Source organism: Marmota marmota, unplaced genomic scaffold (genome assembly GCF_001458135.2).
Source record: "Marmota marmota marmota unplaced genomic scaffold, marMar, whole genome shotgun sequence".
In the NCBI taxonomy this organism is placed as follows: Eukaryota; Metazoa; Chordata; class Mammalia; order Rodentia; family Sciuridae; genus Marmota; species Marmota marmota.
Window position 1 is genome coordinate 6,059,629 of NW_026000102.1, and position 17,610 is coordinate 6,077,238.

Consider the following 17,610-nt stretch of genomic DNA (forward strand, 5'->3'; position numbering starts at 1 on the left):
GGTAGGGGTGGGGGTAGGGGTGGGGTAGGGTGAGCAGCATGCCTGCTCTGTGCGTTGAACTGTCAGACTTGGGGGCCTGTGTCCCTGCAGGCCCCTCGCACAGGGCAGGTTCAACCCACTTCATAACCCGTAGGTGCCCCGAGGGAGTGGCCACACATGCTCACTGGGCAGTTGTGATTTCTCCATTTCTGCCCAAACCCATGAGCGCAGTGGAGACCCCAGCTCCACGACCCTGACTGTGCATGGGAAGGGGAAGACAGGCTCTCCCTCACGCGCTGCCTCACCAGGTACCGTGCTCTGTGCCAGCTCCAAGCAGGAGTGGAGGTGCCAGGGTGGCGGGGGCTGGTGCAGTGCTCTGCAGAGCCCAGGGCCTCCTCAGCCCACCTCTCACGGGGCTTCTGAGCTGCCTGCCTGCCGGGGTCTGCTGAGGGCCTTCCAGGCCCAATGCTCCGTCCGCCACCCCGGCTGTAAGTGGTGGGCGGGGAGGACAGAGGTACAGCCAGCGGCTCCGCGCCTCTCCTGAGGGCAATCCCACAGCCCTCGGTACCCACAGGCTCCACACCCACAGGCTCAACCAACCATGGGCCAAATGTTTAGGAACAAACACATCTGACCTGACGGCGGGCAGGGCAGGTCTCTCCCTCGCCCTTGTCCCCAACACAGCGGTGCATGGACTGTCACCCAGTGCGTGTGGCAGCAGGCGCTGTGAGCCACCTCATGGGTTCAATCATAAGGAAGCGCACACAGTGCCCGTGGCGTTCTGCATCCTTGGGGGTCCAGGAGCTGCAGACCCCGTCCTGCCCCAGGCAGTGAGGAGGCCTAGGGTGTGTCCAGGACCTGCTCTGGTCTTCCCCGTCCCTCCCAGCACAGCTGGACTCTGTAAGGCCCGCGCCTGACCAGAGCGCACAAACGGGCCCTCCCAGGATGCCCCACAGGCTTCGTGAGCACCAGGAGCCGGCCAGAGACCCACATCCCTGCACCGGGGCTTCACACCCAGGGCGCCCCACAGCCTGTCCAACTTTGGAGGGGCCGCTGCGCCCGCTCCTCCCCACAGGAGCTGTGTGGCAGGCCTCCCTGCCCCCTCTTCATTCACTTATTCAATCAACACTCCCTGGGCGCCACACGTGTGCACACCCCTCTGCAGTGGGCTACGTGGAGGATTAACAATAAATAAATGAGCCCACCAAGGCTCTGGCCTGAAGGAGCTTATGGGTTAATCGGGAGTCAGAGCCTCACTTTTAATCTTATTTTGCAGTTATTTGTGTATATAAGTGGAACCGGGGAGGCATCATGAGCATTTAAGGAAGGAACAGATTACTTCTGGCCACAGAGGATTAGCGGGAGATTGTGTGAGGGGAAGCGTTTGTGGTCGGTAGCTCTGGAGAGCATGAGCGGAACACGGCGGGCGGAACACGGCTGCGGAGCAGGGGCCAAGGGGCTTCCTGGGGCCACGTGCAAAGGTGACCACAGCCTTAAGCCACGTGAGGGAGTTTGGAGTGTCTCGGGCGGGCAGTGGGGAGCCATTGACAATTCCTGGGCAGAGGAGAGGCCACATCAGAGCTGCTGCTTGGGAGGAGCAAGTGGCAGCTGCTGTGGACACCGTGGACACCTTTGTAGCTGGTGCCACGCGACAGGCACGTTCTGAGCACGTAACAGGGGTCAGCTCCTCCCTCTCCCAGCCCCAGGGGCAGGCGCTTCTGTCACCCCCGTTTCGCAGATGAGCAAAGCGGGGCCAGGAGAGGCCCTGGCGGGAAGTTGGGCTGGGCTGCTTGGACGGGCAGGTTCTCCACGGCTCCCTGGAAGGGAGGCGGGGGAGGGGACAGGGGCTCCGATTTGGGAGCCCACAGACTGTGACTCGCCAGGAGCCACGGCCCCTGTTGTCCTGAGAGCAGGGCTGGGGTTGACAGGGAGAGCTGTTCTCACGTCACAGAAAGGCTCAGGTGACTCACCCTGGTCCCCTGGGAGGGCCAGCCGTCACTCCTGTGCTCTCCAAACCGCTCTGCACCTGCAGCGTGTCCCAGGATGTTGGGGACAATCTGTTGACACCAGCTTGTAGAATTGAGAGGCGGTCAGTCAGCAGAGCACAATTCTGGGGCCTCTCATAGGAGCCCAGGCTGAGGGGTCCTTTCCTGGACCCTGAACTCAGGGGGCTGAAGGGACAGCTGGCAGACCATGTGGAGGAGGGTGGGGACAGGACCACAGGGGCCCAATGTGGATGCCACCTCTCCAGCCCCTGTGCATGTCTCCCCTCCCTCCCCTCCAGCAGCAGAAGGTCCCGGGAAGACAGTGTTGTTAGGGTCCCAGAACCTGCAGGGCCTGCCCAGACCTGAGTCCCACCACCAGCCTTGCTCAGGGGGGAGGGAGGAGAAGGTGCCACCCCCGTCCCCTCGTGGCATGGGGCCCTCTGAGCAGGAGGGGCTGGCAGACTCGGTGTGAGAAGCCGCCTCGCCTGCTGAGCACGCCTGCTCCATGGAGAGGCCCCAGGACACGGGGCAGGGCGGCGCTCACCACCTCCGTGTCCTGAACCTCGGCCTGACTGTGGAGGGCAGCGTGGAGAAGAGAGATGCTGGCGAGGACGTCCCAGGCGCCCCTGGATGGTGGAAGGCACAGTCTCAGCCTCCCAGGACAATCTGAGTGGGGACGGGGCGAGGGCAGGAGCAATTCTTCGAGAGCCTTTTGGCTGCGACGTCTCTCTAGACTCTGGGGACAAAAGCGGCTGTGCCGTGTGCACCTCCAGCCTGGTGACGTGACCGGCACCCCGTGCTGCGAGCCTGGAGCTCCGCAGCACAGCATCCTGCTCCCGAAGAGCTGGCCTCCGTGGGCCTCCTGTCACAGGCTGAGCTTTGGGGCCACCCCCTGAAACCACCAGCTTTCCTCTGCCAGACCCCACCCGACGTTTCTGCCTTGGAGCAAGCGAACCACGGACCGAGACCTCTGAGCACTGGCCAAAATAAAGCCTTCCTCCTCCTCCTTTTTCTGGAAAGTACCTTGGTCACAGCACAGAAAGCTGACCAACACACACAGTCAAGAGCCTCTCTGCTGTGTCCAAGCCAGGGAACGGACGCCTGAGTGAGACCAGGGGGGCTGCCAAAGAGAGCAGGGACGTGTTTGAGCACAAGGGAAGGGAAGCTGCAGGCCAAGTCTGATCCAGCCAGACAGGGGGTAAGAAAGCTCCAGCACAGAGTGTCGGGAAAGCTGGGGCCGAGGGCTGCTCGGTTGATTCTTCTTCCCACGAGCCTCTGGGCACCCAAGTCCCGGCTGTACCAGGCAGGCATCCGGGAATGCTGGTCTGGAAAGAAAGCCGGAGCTCCTCGGTCAGCAGATTTGGTGCCCATGGGCAGACAAAGCTTTCGTTCTCCCAGGGAGGTGCATCCTCTGGTGGGAAGGTGGGCACTGCCCTTGCAGGGTGCAGAGGGCAGCCTCTGAGGGCTGCTGTGGCCCGGGGAGTGGAGAGGCTGCGTGCTGACCAGGAAGTGGTCAGCACAGACCCAGTGCCGCAGGAGGAGCAGAGGCTGGGGTTTGGCTTGAACATTTGTAGAAACAGAGACGCAGCGGACCGCAGAGGCCCTCCTGCTGCTGGCCACCTACCCCCGCGCCAGCTGGTGAGCTGCGGGTCAGTCCTGGCGCCTGCAGCTGCCCAGCCGCTCTGCCCAGGGTTCTGTGTCCACGTCCTGTGAACCGTTTTTACCCAGAAGCCAAAGGCTGACCAGCGCGGCCCGTTCCGCGGCTCCCCGTCTGCCCCAATGGGCTGAGAGCCACCTGCGGTCCAGAAAAACCCCAGGGATCTCCATTGCCATAGGTGAGGGCCTGCAGGTGACCTCCTCCCCAGCACGTGTCTCCTCAAGGCTTCTCCTGCTCCGGCCACCCGGGGTCAGTCACTCAGCAGTGGGGTGCAGAGTGCAGGCAGGAACCCCCTAAGGTACCCCAATCCTGACCCCACCTGTGCAGGCCGCCTGGTCTGGACAAAGAGCCTGCAGATGTGATTAAGTTAGGGCCTGAGCTGGGCCATCCAGGACCATGAGGGGGTCCCCAAATCCGTCCTCACCCCCAGTGCCTGTGAATGTGACCTTGGACAAGGCTTCTACAAAGGTCGGCAAGTTAAAATGTGGTCATTAGAGTGTCCCCAACAACCGGGCACAGAAATACGCATGGGAAGAGGAGGTGAAGGCAGAATCTACACGCCCCGGAGACCCAAGGCCACGGGAGCTGCAGAGGCCAGCAGGGCGTCCTCCCTCAGCCTCAGAAGGAGCCGACCGCCCACCGTGACCTTGGGCCACGGGCCTCCAGCCTGTTGTTCAGGGCACTCAGGCTGTCAGGGTGCTCTAGGGTGACCCCAGCAGCCCTCAGGGTGCCCACTTCCCTCGGCAGAGGCACCACTTCCGCCCTGTCCCCCATGAGGACTTTATGGGCCTCCACAGCGAGTCAGGCCCTGGACAGCTCTCGCAGGCCATCCTGCCGGCCACACTCGGAGCCTTGGAGCTGAAAAGTACAGTTGGGCGAGAAGGGCTGGCGGGGGAGCTGCAGGGTGGTGGTCCCCAGCTCTGCGCCCGACTCTGCGCCCACTGGGGGGCGGGTGGAGTGGGGCCCACACATCGGCCCAGGAAGTGCCCTCTCCCCACAGGAGGAGAAGGACAACTGTCCGCGGCCTGGTCTGAGAAGCAGGCTGGCTAGTTCATTCTCCGCGGATGCCACTTAGGGTGCAAGAAGGCCAGCCGGCTGGATTTGTCACCTAACGACCTGCCTCAGCTTTGCCGTGTGACTTGTCCTGAGGATTCTTCCCAGGACACGTCAGGCCTGCCAGCTGCGTGCCAGCCAGCGCTGCAGGGACCACAGGGGAGTGGCAGCATCCTCGGGACCCAGGGCACACTGGGGGCCCACCAGGGGCTAATGGGAAGACAGACACAGGGTCTGCGGCCGGCCGAGGCCATCCACCAGTGGGCACACCTGAAAGCATGGGTCACCATTCCTCCTGGAGCCAGGCCAGTGACAGTGAGCCTGTCAGCAGGACCACAGGTGGACCCAGTTCCAGGCCTGGGCGGGATGGGGACCTGAGGACCCGAGCAGGCCAAGGCCACTCTCTGAGGAGCCTGGGTGCAGCTGTCTGCAGCACAGGACAGAAGCTCCCAGCAGCCTCAGAGTGACCTTCAGCCCCAGAGGACCCGTGCTCCCCGGCTGTGCCCTGCTGTGCCCCACTGGGCCTGCCTCCTTCCCCTTCCCTTCCCCTGAGCAGGCTGTGGGGTCATGGACGGCTGTCTGTACCCACAGCCCACCAATCACCGGCCACGTCCCTCATGTCCTAACTAGCAGGAGGCCTCTCTGGCCATGGAGGGACCCCTTGGGGAGAAGGGAGCCCAGATAAGTCACCCCCTGTACTTGAGAAGGGCCGGCTTCTCAGCCAGGGTTCTTCTGGATCTGGGCCTCCTCCCTGACTGGACACTGTGTCATCAGCCAGCTGCAGGACCTCTCAGGCCACCCAGGCCAGCAACTATGGCCTTCATGGACCCAAGCACTCACCTGCTTAAAGCCACCTGCCAGCCCCTGCCAGGCTCCAAGTGTGGGGTGCCACAGGTTCTCCCCATCTGAACACGCCCTCCCACCTGCCACCCCAGGGTCCCCGGCCAGGAACCGGCTCTGGTACAGCGGCAGCCCCTGCTCAGGGCTCAGGGGCTCAGGGGTGGGGACAGGCCCGGGTCCCAAGGCTCAGCCCTGGGAGGGCAGCTGTCCTGGGAGGCCCCTCCAGCCCACTGCAGGCCTCAGGCTCACTTCCGCCCAGTCGTCGGCAGGGAGCCCCAGGTGGCTGTCGGGGCCCAGAGGCTGCAGACCCACCCCAGGGGCCCTCACTGACCCCTGCACAGAAGACATCGAGATAGGGTCTCCCCTGAGGGACAAGGGAACCTGGGCCATAAGCCCTGGGGGGAGCAGACCACGGCTCCCTGTCCCCAGGAGAGGCAGCCCACCCAAGCAAGCAGCAGCCGGCGGGGACCAGGGCCAGGCTGCCCCCAGGCCTGTGACACCAGGCCTGTGACAGTGCAGGGGACAAGCCCCAGAGCACGGCGGCCTTTCTGTTGCCCAGGGCTGAGGACCTGGCTGTAGACAAGACGCGTAGGCCGATGACAGCCGTGACCGAGGGCTACGAGGAGGGCAGGCAGGGTGGCCAGAGGGCACTGTACTGGGCAGGAAGCACTGCTCCTGGGAGAGGAGCTTTCTCAGCGTCACCGGGTGAAGGGGGGAGACAGGGGCGACACGGAGTGACCCAGAGCCATCACCTCTGGTCCGAGGTTGCCGGGGCTCTTCCCTAGCCTTTCTGCGGCAGTCTAGGGACAGCTGCCCGCCAGGCTGCCCAGGGAGCCCAGTCTCATGACATTTACCCACCAGGGCCTGGGAAAGGCCACCTGGTGTGCTGAGAGCCGAGTGCGCCCCAGCTGAGCAGATGACTCACTGAGGAACAGATGTAGCCGCGTGTCGGGAGCCACCAGCTGCCACCGGCAGGGCTCTGCAGCATGCTGGCCCAGGACCCCCCTCAGAGTCTCCACGCAGGAGTGGCCGCGGGGAAGCGGACCACGAGCCCTGCACGTGGCTGCCGTCTGGGTCGCCACGCCCTGCCTTTGGAAGCTCTTCCTTGCCGGGTCCTACTTATTTCACAAGTCAAGGGGCAGTCATCACCAGAGACCCTGGGAGGCCCTGGGGAGGCCGAGGCCAGGCTCAGCTCTGCGCTGGGGACCAGTTCTGCAGTACAGGCCCCCTGGGGCCCCTGTTTGCCTGCCTCCCAGACCCTTGGATGGTGGACAGGGCTTCTGAATGCAGCTTCCTGGGCCCCATCTAATCAGGCTTCGCCGAGGGAGGGCACCAGCACTGAGCCTTTGAAACCAATTCCCGGGACTCTCCACCAGAGGAGGAGGAGGAGGCCTTAGAGCCCTCTGCAGAGGACGGAGCCGCAGTCTCCTGCTCAGACCCCCTCAGGCCCCTTGCTGGCCATTCCAGCATCCCCGAGACCCACCAAAAGCCCTGCATGGCTTCGGGAAGTCACTCTGTAGCCCCCCCAGCCAGGGGTCATCCCCCTACGTCGAGCCATCAGTAAGGCACTCCCACCCAGTGTAAAGCGGCGGCACCTTGGCACGCACCGCCCAGCTCACCGAGTGGAGCTCTCCACCACATTCCTACCGGCCAGTCACCCCTCACGGCCTCTCAGGGCTCCGGGTGGCCCCCGAGGCTGTGGGAGGGGTGGTGGAGCTCCACCTGCCGCCCGCCCCCTCGGCTCCGGGAGTGTTCTGCTTCACGTACAGGGAGACCCCCGTGCCAAGATGCCCGAGGCGCTTGGAGGGAGGTGCTGAGGCCTGAACCAAGTGTCCCCCGCTTGTGAGCTGAAGTCCGAAGGGCCGCAGTGAGCACAGCTGGGGCGCGAGCCCGGCAGGAGGTAGCGGGCTAAATGAGGTCACAGGCGGGGCCCTGTCCTAGTGGCCTGGTGTCCTCATAGAAGAGGGGGAGAAACCACAGGCTGCACAGAGAGAGCCGGGCAACGACACAGCCAGAGGTGGGGACCCGCCAGCCGGGGACAGGCCTCGGGGAGGCTGACCTGTCCACCTCTTCACCTTGGGCTTCCAGCCTCCAAAATGGGGAGACAACAAATTTCTGATGTTGAAGCCACCGCTCTGGAGCACCTTGCCAACAGCCAACGGTCCCGGAGACGTCTGCTTGGAGGGCTCAGCAAGCCAGCACCCAGGAAACGGCTGGTGGCCCGGGGCGAGGCCCTGGCCCCCAGGTAGAGACCTCCGAGGTCTGGCTTCTCCCTGGGACGCCGTGGCTGCCGCAGAATGGACAGGGCTTCTTGGCAAGTCCTGGCCCCTCCTCCCTGTTAGCCTGTCTCTTCCTCAGCCGCGTCCCACCCCCAGGGACCCACCCTCAGGACCACGCCCTTCTCTGAGGCAGACTCCTTAGGCTTCCAGGAGGATGGCTGGGGCCAGGCTACAGCGACTGTCTGCCCACGACGGGAAGCTCTGTGACAGGGCCCTGGTCTCCACTGTACTCCACGCTGTCCCCAGGCCAACCCCAGGGTAGCTCACAGCTCAGGACTGGGCCAGGCCCGTCACGCTCTGCCATCAGGAAGGCAGAAAGGGCTGGTGGCTGGCACACGGCAGCCCTTCACTGTCCGGCCTGCTCCTGGGCCCCAGGCCCCGGCCTCCAGGCATCTCCCCTAGCCCCTCCGCCCTCTGCCTACCCCCACCCCCCAGGCCCCGCACTTCCTGTCCCACGCAGCCTCTGGGGACCAGCCTCGCCCCGCCTCCCTACCTGGGGTAGGGTGCGCCCGTGAGGCTACCCCGGGAGACAGAGCTCTCTCCCACGGGGCCTCCTCTTCTCATCGCGGCTGTCGGGTCTGCGTTGTGACTCCACACCTCTGTCACTGAAGCCCCAGAGGCACCACGTGTCCAATAAAACTTCATTTACAAAAGCCAGCGGAGGGCCACTTTGGCCCGGGGCCACCACTTGCTAAGCTGCTGTGACAGAATCTGAGGAAGCCCTGATGCGGACGCCCTGAGGCCCGCTGGGGACTGGCTGGGTATGCTGATGGCCATGTCCACCAAAGCCTTCCCCGGACCCCAGAGCCGCTGGAAGGCTTCCTGAAGGGCAGCGGTGGGACACCATCCAGCACACCCGCACTCAGGGCCCAGCCGCCAGACAAGCTGGACACACTGGGCTCTGCCCGTGAGGAGGCGCCTGCCGGCCCTCGGCACACAGCACCCCAGCTGTGACGCGCATGTCCCCATGGCTGCTCCGGGAGTCCAGCACTAGGAGAGCTCGCCCACCTTGTCCAGGCTCATCCCAGACCCTTCTGTCCTAATACAAAAGTTTTAACCTGGAATCGGCACGTGCAGGGCGAGCCCACGGGGACTGCGCCTCGACGCAGCTGGGGCTGACCTGGATCGAACCCAGGGTCAGCTACGAACACGCAGGGGACCGGCAGAGAGCACAAGCCCGTTCTGAGCTTCGTGACACTCTGGAGGGAGGTTGGTGTCCCACAGAGAGAAAGCCTGGTGCTTAGATGTCTTCTGGTTGGGATTTCTCACATGGCCACGGGCCAGGCAGGGCACCATGAACAGGCAGGACATTGCCCATCCAGGGAGCTTACAGGCCCCGTGTGTCTGGTGAGGAATGGGAGGGGACAGTGGACTCTGCCCAGGATCTGAGACCTTCCAGGGACCAGTCTTGAAGTGGCCTCCCACCTGCTGCTCATCACAGCAGTGCCCCCTGGACAGCCCAGCCTTCCTCCACCCTGCTGGTCAGGACACCCGGCCACCTGGGTTCACAAGTCCTCCCAGCTTGGGGCAGAATCCCCCGAGGCCAGGGCTGAGTTGTGGGCCCCCGGCCTTCTCTGCCTCCTTCAGCCTGGGGGTGGCACAGTGTCACTGATCACCTGGACCTGAGAGGGAGGACAGGGCCAGGAGTGGATGGCAGTCCTGGGCCACAAGCACACCCAGCCCTGCGCCGGGCCCAGAGCAGGAGGGCAGGGTCCTTTGGAGCCTTCTGTAAGCACAGAACCTATTACCAGAGCTCTCCCCTTCATTTCCTCTTCCTGTCACCTCAGGCCTAGAGACCCCAGGCATTGGGGCACTTAGGAACCCCTCGTGGGGGTTGCAGGTGGGAGCTGGCCATGGCCCAGACGCAGTGCAGGAGTCGGGGCCTGAGGGCTTGCAGGACCTGGGGGTGGAGGTCTGTGACTGCCCCTCCAGGAGTCCCCCATGAGGGGACACCCCTGGAAAATACCATGCACCCAGGGCATCCGGGGTGGGGGCAGCCGGGCCACACAGCTGAGCCAGTGTGTGAGACGTTCCAGCAAGTTCCAGATGACGGACATCAATTCCCTGGGGGCCCAGAGGTGGGGACCTCAAGGGGAAGTGGGTGGATCTGGGGGGGGTGGGCCAGCACTTCACCCAGGAGGAGCAGAGGACCCAGGGTCACTGCCCATGGAATGACACAGGCCCAGGGACAGGGACATGGGGCGTGAATCTGCAGGACATCTTGGGAATGTGAGACTTCTGGACCTGTCCCTGCCCCAGTCTCAGCTCAGCCTCCTGTGTCCACTCCATGAAGCTCCCGGCAACAGTGGGACAGGGAGAGCGCCTGCCCCTGCAGTGGACAAGGCCAGGGGAGGCCTCTATTCCCTGGTAATCCCCAGGAGGGACTGGACGGTCCAGGCCCCCAGTGAGACAGCAAGCAAGCAGCACTGCCCTTGGCCTTGCCCCTTGAAAGCTGGCTGGGGACGGTGTCCCATCCAAAACCAGGCCTGGGAGGCCTGAGTGGCCCTGGTGTGTCCGCCCTCCGGGGCCTGAAGGGGCCTGAGCCGGCTAAGGTCTGACACCCAACACCAACCAGGATTTGGGGGGCTTATGCCCTGCTCTCGTACTAAGCCAACCCTGGGTCTGGGGTCCACTCATCCTAAATGTCCACCCAGGTCCCATGGGGGGCTGGTGGAACGTGGATTCCTAAGCCAGGGCTTCAGAAGGCAGAGTGTGGGGCTGTCGAGGTCACCTCCCGGGCAGCCTGAGTGTCGCCAGGAGCAAGGCCAGTCCTGGTTGTGCATCAGAGGAGGCCGGGACAGGGTGAGGGTCCTCCGCCTGCTGGGCAGAGGCTCCGACAGAGTAAGGGAACCAGACTACATGAAGGACAGGCCCAGAGGACGAGGCCACGGGAGTGGAGCACTTTGGTCCTGTTTGTGACGCACAGCAAGGCAGGCCCTGCTGTCTCCAGGCCCAGGGCTCCCTGGCCTGTGGGCAGCTCTGCCCTGGACTGTGCCCTCCCTGGAGCTGCCTTCCTCTCCAGCAAAGCCCAGATTGCAGCAGGGTGAATGGGGGGCTTTGCAGGAGAAACCCCCACACTCCCCACCCCAGCCAGAGCTGCTGAGAGCCCCTCCAATTGTAGAGGGCTCAGCAGAGCCCCCTAAACACGTGATGTCCATCCCCTAACACATGGACCCTGTGCGTGTGACTCTCCTAGACAAAGGGTCTTCACAGGCGTGATTAAGATAAGAATGTCAAGACAATGTCATCTATTTTCCAGGGGTTCCCTAAAATCCAATGGCAGGTGTCCTTATGAGGGGCAGACCCTGAGACATGGGGACCAGGGTCACGGGAATCAGAGCCGAGACCATGGAAGAGATGCAGCCACAAGCCAAGGGCTGCTTGGGGCCACCAGGAGCTGGCAGAGGAGGAAGGACCCTCCCCAGAGCCTTCGAGGGAGCACAGCCCTGTGGCACCTGGATTTCAGGCTTCTGCCCTGGAGCTGTGCAGAGGAATTGGTACTGTTTCAACCTCTGCCACCAGGGTGCCTTGGAGGGCAGCCCAGGGCACTGGGACACAGAGGGAGGCTGGGCCTTCAAAGTCCAGGATGTGGGCCAGACCACAGGCTGAGGCTGGTCCTGGGTAGCAGGCTGCCTCTGGAGCTTAGGACTAGACTAGAGGCTCTCGGGAGGCTGGGTGTTCAGAACTGAGGGGACACACGTGGCTGTCACATGACCAATTCATTGAGTAGGACGGGGACTCTGTGTGCTGCCGTATATAGCCCGGTTCTCACGGAAACTGCGCATGGGGGCAGCCGAGGGCAGGCCCTTGATGGTTTCCTGGGCAGCTTGGATGCCACAGAAGAGAGGGCTGTGATGGGGCGGAACAGTCCTAAGCAGTGGGTAGCCATTCACCTAGGGTGACTCCCCGAGGGTATGAAGGACACAGAAACCTAGTGGCACATCCCCTGCTCAGGCACCATCTCCCCCAACGCAGTCCAGGCCAGGTGGCTGCAGGTGACCTTGGGCCTTCGACTCCATTAGCATCTCCTGATGCTCACAATGGCATCAACCCTTCCCACGGTCGACCTGATCCAGGCTCAGAACAACCCCTGAGAGAAACCACCTCCCAACCGTGCAGTCCAGGAGGCCGAGGCCCCACGAGGTCACAGCACAGCCAAGGACGCGCGCTGGCCAGCCACGGTGGGGAGCCTGGGTGCAGTGGGCCAGGCAGGCGCTCTCACCTGCACCAGGCGTCCCCCCTGCAGGATCTCCATGGCCAAGTCTGAGCCTCTGTCCCCAGGAAAACTGCAGCTTCCCCCTGCAGAGAGAAACTTCTGGAAAGAAAAGCTTCCCCCTCTGTTACGCTGATCCTCACAGCCTTGCAGCAGGCTGCAGGACAGAGACTCACTGACCCACGTCCAGAGGCCTCGCACCTGCCCAGGGCGCCTCCGTCCACCACCCGAGTGTCCGATGTGACTTTGGTGGAGTCTTGGACCTGGACGGCTGCAGCTGGCGGGGAGGCCCCCAGTGTCACCGGGAGCTCACCTGCTGCAAGGTGAGGGCGGTGCGTCTTCTGCAGGAGCGTGCCCGTTGGCCCCTTTCCGACTGCACGTCACTAGGCAGGCCACTCCTGGGGGCTTGGGACAGGGTTGACCCCTAAGGAAAGATTACTCATCACCCCAAATGGCAGCTCTAAAGTCCAGTCTAGAGCATTTCCTGTCAACCACTGAGCTCACTGTCAGGCCCCCAGGACGGCCTGCCCTGGACATTAGGAGGGCCACCCTGGAAGGGCCACCCTGGGAGGGCCACCCTGCCCCCTGGCATTCACCTTGTAATGAAAAGAGAATGCAGAGGGGCCTCTGCAGGCCACTGCCCTAGCTGTCCACAGGTGGCATCCAGGGGCCACCCAGCCTTACAATAGTTCAGGGCTGAGAAAGGGGCTTCCAGGTGGTCTTCTCCAGCCTCTGGGGCCAGGACACTGGGTTCCAGGGCTGAAGCCCAACTCAGCTCCTCGCGTGGTCCAGGCTTGTGGAGGCTCTGCCCACTCTGCCCACCTGCCTGCCACCTCTGCACGGCGTCTCTCCCTGGGCCACCCACCCCTTCTTCCATCAGAACTTGGTCCCTGGAGGCCTGGTCTGGCCCCTCGCACCCACAGCAGACCCTTCTTCCTCTGACTACTGCTGCCAGAAAAATTGGACAATTGATGAGGCTGGTTTCGTGACATTTCCTGCACTGTCCTTGCCCGCCGGCTCTCTCTGTAGGGATGCATCCTCATCTATCTTGCTTGGCCAAATAAGCGTCTAAACCCCTTGAAGAGATGGAGAGGCCCCATGCCCCCAGCAGCTCGCCCTCCTACCGGGGCAGGCACTTTAGCACAGACTAAGTATAAAGTTGGCGGTTCATTGCATAATTGATCAAGAAGCCAGAAATTCTAAAACTGGTCCTTTTAACACAGTCAAATAAAAATTCTAAAAATGGTGTTCTGTCTAATATTCAATCTCAGCGCTCAGGATTGTTCCCCTGCACGCAGACGAAATCATAAATTCAATCCACAGAACGTCAGACGGCTCTGTCATCCTTCCGGCACTGCGTGTCCCACACAAGGCAAGGGAAGACATGTTCCACAGGAGCACTGGCACGGCCCCTCCCCACCTGCTCGGCCAGTGACCCCACAGTCCCTTAGAGGAGACCAGAGCCTAGAGGGGGTGTCACAGAGGCCCCTCCCTGCCACATACCCAAGGCAGCAGCAGCATTTGAGAACCTGGCAAGGGAAAGGAGCACTGGAGAGTGGCCTTCCCGGGCCCTGAAGAACTGGCCCTGTCTCTGCCGCTCTGCCAAGGAGGACGAGGCCCTGGGGGATCAAAGACGCTTAAGAGGCACTAACTGCATTAAGCCAGAGCGGCGCGTGGGGAACGGGAATGAAAGGAAGCGGAGTCTCCGGGCAGAGTCAGGGCGGACACTTCACGTGTCCACTTGGTGTGAACCCGGCTCCGCTCAGCAGAAGCACAGGGAGTTCTCTAAGGGCCACAGAGCCCCAAGGGCTGGCGGCTGGCACCCGTCTCCACCTGTGATTGTGCTCAGTGTGTCCTTGGTCACCAGCCAGAACTGTGGCTCTCAGGATGTGCCAGGCCACCCCTGCCACTGAGACAGTCCCAATTAAGACTCTAAAGACCAGCCTCGGTGTCTGCAAAGTCCAGGGTGCTCCAGGACCTCCAGCCGCTCATTTGTTCTGTGACGCTCTTATCCCAATTAAGCTACTCAAAACTTTTGAAGTTCATGAGTCATTTGCTTCAAACATCTTTAAATTAAGGAGAGATTCACTTTCCTGGTAGCAAACACCCAGCAACTTAATTAAAAGGGGTTCAGCATTTAAACTGCCACCATGGCTTTCCACGGAAGGGGAAGGAGCTCGCTTCTCCCTGCTGCCTCTGCGCGGATTCCCTTCCACTCCGACTCTGGCATTTAGGAGGTATTTCACTGTCACAGGACTCGCTCCCGGGGTTGGCCGGCCCGCACGCTGCTCAGGTCAGCTGGCCATCAAGGTGCAGAGGAAGTCATGCCGGCATCCCTGCTTACATGCCTAAAGGACACTGAAGGCCCCCTGGTGACACGGACAAAGCAACTTTCCAACTAGCCTTGGGCAAACGCGTGAGTGAATCGTGATGTAAGAATCACCAGGCAGGGCTCAGCGACATCTGAGCCGCGGCGACCTTGAGCTGGATGTCACGGACATATGACTGATTAAATGGAGACACGCCCTGAATGACGCTGGGGACCTGCAAGGCTGCATGGCCCCTCGTGGGTGGTGCACCTCCCGAGAGACCCAAGCTTGCTCAGCTGGGGAAGTCTAGATTCATCTGAGCAGGCCAGGGAGTCCCAGGGCAGGTGCCAGCAGGCAGGGTCTGAGATCCTTCCCGAGCACTGACCCTTGCTCAGCACAGGCCGGGGCCAGGCTTCCTTGCAGTGGCCTGTCCAGTAACACACACACTCGCCATGAGCTTTAAGACCAGCACTCAAGGAACTACCCTCTGGCTCTCTCCTGCGAGACACTGTGACTCCAAACTCAGCGCATGACAGGCAAGAGGCTGGCACAGGCAGACGAGTCACACTGGGGGCCTCCTGACAGAGCCTCAGGCGAACTTCTGACCCATCTGACGTCCATCCTCTGCCAGCACTTGAGAGAGGCTGAGCTGCGTGCCTCTGCGAATCCACGCCAGGTGATTTTCCATCCCAAGCAGCTCCCAGCTAGAGGTCTAGCTACACCTCTGCAGAAAGCACCAAGGTCAGAGACAGGCCCTGAGACCTGTGAAATGATCTGTCAAAGCTGGTAGCACCAGATCAGCACATTAATAGCAACTGACATTATCGTTACCATCACCACCACCCTCACCACCACCATCACCTCCATCATTATCACCATCACTACCAACACCACCACCATCACCACCACCATCACTGCCAACACCACCACCATCACCACCAACATCACCATCACCAACATCACCACCATCACTACCACCATCACCACCAACATCACCAACATCACCACCATCATTATGTGACATCACCACCACCATCATCATAATTACTAGTATTATAGCATCACCATCACCACCACCACCACCACCAACACCACACCATCATCATCATCACCACCACCATCACCGCCATCATAATCACTGTGGTCACCATCATTGCCATCATCACCATCACCACCACCATCACCATCCTCCGCTCATATTAACAGCGGCCAACACTTATTGAGCCGGCCCCCGTGCGCCAGAAGGTCAGCACATGACGTGCACTGTCTCCTTTAACCTTTGATGACAAGGTTAGGAGAGGTCAACGCTACTGTCCAACTGCGGCACAGAGCAGACAAGCAGGTTGCCCAGGTCACACAGCTAATATGAGGACTATGAAGCCAGGCAGCGAGGGGCTTAACCATTATCCTAAAATTCAGAGAAATGTCCCAGTTATTTCACCTGCAGGGTGATTCCCGAGGGAGGGGCTTTCCGACAACCGTAGGGCTATTCCTTGGAGCCTTAGTTCTGTGGGATCTCACAGTGCCCTAGATCACCCTCCCCCACCCCATCTGTCCCCAGGAATGCCTGTGCTCCAGGCAGCAGGAGTGGGACCGGCAGGATCTCACTCACTACATCTCTCCACAGAAGCAGGAGTAGACCCCACGGATCCCCAGCCCTGATCCCAGACACCTGTCCTGGACAGTGGACCATCTTAGGGGATGCTGGTAGCATGTCCTAGGCCAAATTCTGGGTTCAAGGTGACCCCAGGAGCGAGTGGCAAGGCTGGGTGTGACTCAGGTGACAAGACTCTCAGTCCCTGGTGGCCGGTTCTGCCTTTGACAGCTGTGGCACTGTCCTCCGAGCCTCTCTTGCTGCGTGAAAGCAGCTGACGTGTGGGGCCATCCTGGACACCGGGGGCCACTTTCCACGCTCAGCAGTGACCTGCTGAATCCTCACAGCCACTGTCCAGAGGAGAGCCTTGCAGGCTCTGGGTTTGATGGTGAGGACAAGGACATCGAGACCCTGCCCAGGGTCACAGAGTGACATGCTGTGGAGCCCAGACTCCTCCCCAGATGCCTCAGCCACCAAGCAGGGGCCATGCAGCTTCCCAGACCGCAGCCCGGGAGCCCACAGGTGCTCCTGCTGCGCAGCTCCCGAGAAGTGTGAGCAGCGGCCAAGCGCCACCCAGCGTGGGGCCAGGCCAACCCTGATGACTGCTGAGGCAGGAGGGGTCTGAAGGGGTCTGCAGGGGTCTTTCCTGCCACCCTCCCACTCAGAAGCTCATACAGAGCAGGAGATTACACCGCCTGCCTTCAGGAGCCCAAGAAAATAGCTCACTTGAGAGTCATTAGCCAGTCCTTCCCAGGGTCTAACTTGAATTACTCCTGCTTGTATCTAATTCAGTTAGGTAGGGCCAGCTGGACTGTGATGAGCCCAGTTAGGAGATCATCTCAGCCCCTGATGAGGGCCCGTTCCCTTCTCTGCCGGCCGGCAGCGTTTTCCAGAATCAACATTTCTCTACATTAGAAGCAAACACACACATTTCCCCCCTTTTACATTTGCTTTGCTAAACAAATCAATCTAGCACCAGATTATATTATGAAGAAGCACAAATCTTTCCTGAGGTAAGCATCTGTCGCTGGATCAGCAGCAGCCAGTGGACTGTGGATGGGTTTGCTGAGCCCTGTGAGGCCGTCCTGGGCGTTCACTTTAGTAATAACGGATGTAATTAGGAGTAAAGGGAACCTGATTCCTCTTCCACGGCTACACAGCAAGTGGGTCTTCAGAGGAGGTGACGGGGGGGGGGCACCTCCTGCGTCTACTGAGGTCAGACTCTCAGAGCCTCTGACCAGAGCTACGGGCGCCACGCTGGGGTGGCTGAGGCGGCCCCCGGGCCCTCCAGGGAGCTGCCGGCTCCGGGCCTTGCCCTGGCATGGGGCTCCGGCTCCCTGGACAAGCTGCTGTCCAGGGGTGACACAAAGGCACAGACCGTCTTGTCCAGTGAAGGGAGGAAGAAAATGGTGAGCTGAAGGGCCACCCCACAAAAACATGTCCACGGCTGCCGGCTGGCTGCCTGCCTGGCCAAGGTCAGGGAACCTCGCAGGACCCGTCCCAGGCACTCGGCCCCTCCGCGCCGGGTTGTGGGGAGCTCTCCGCAGCACTTCTCCTGCCCTGGATCCCCAGGAGCCCCAGGCGGGGTCGGTGGCGCCCAGGCCTGGGTGTGCAGGGAGCCCTTCCCCCACGGCGCCTCCCGCAGCTGCTGCTGGTGGACGCCGGGTGCCACCTGGGCCACAGCCTGTCGTCAGAGCCCAA

General features: G+C 61.8%; 1 protein-coding gene across 1 annotated transcript in view; it reads right to left on the bottom strand.

The window, feature by feature from the left end:
- The window catches only part of Ajap1 (adherens junctions associated protein 1), a 66,038-nt gene that overhangs the window by 38,255 nt on the left and 10,173 nt on the right, over positions 1–17,610 (bottom strand). The window lies entirely within an intron of this gene.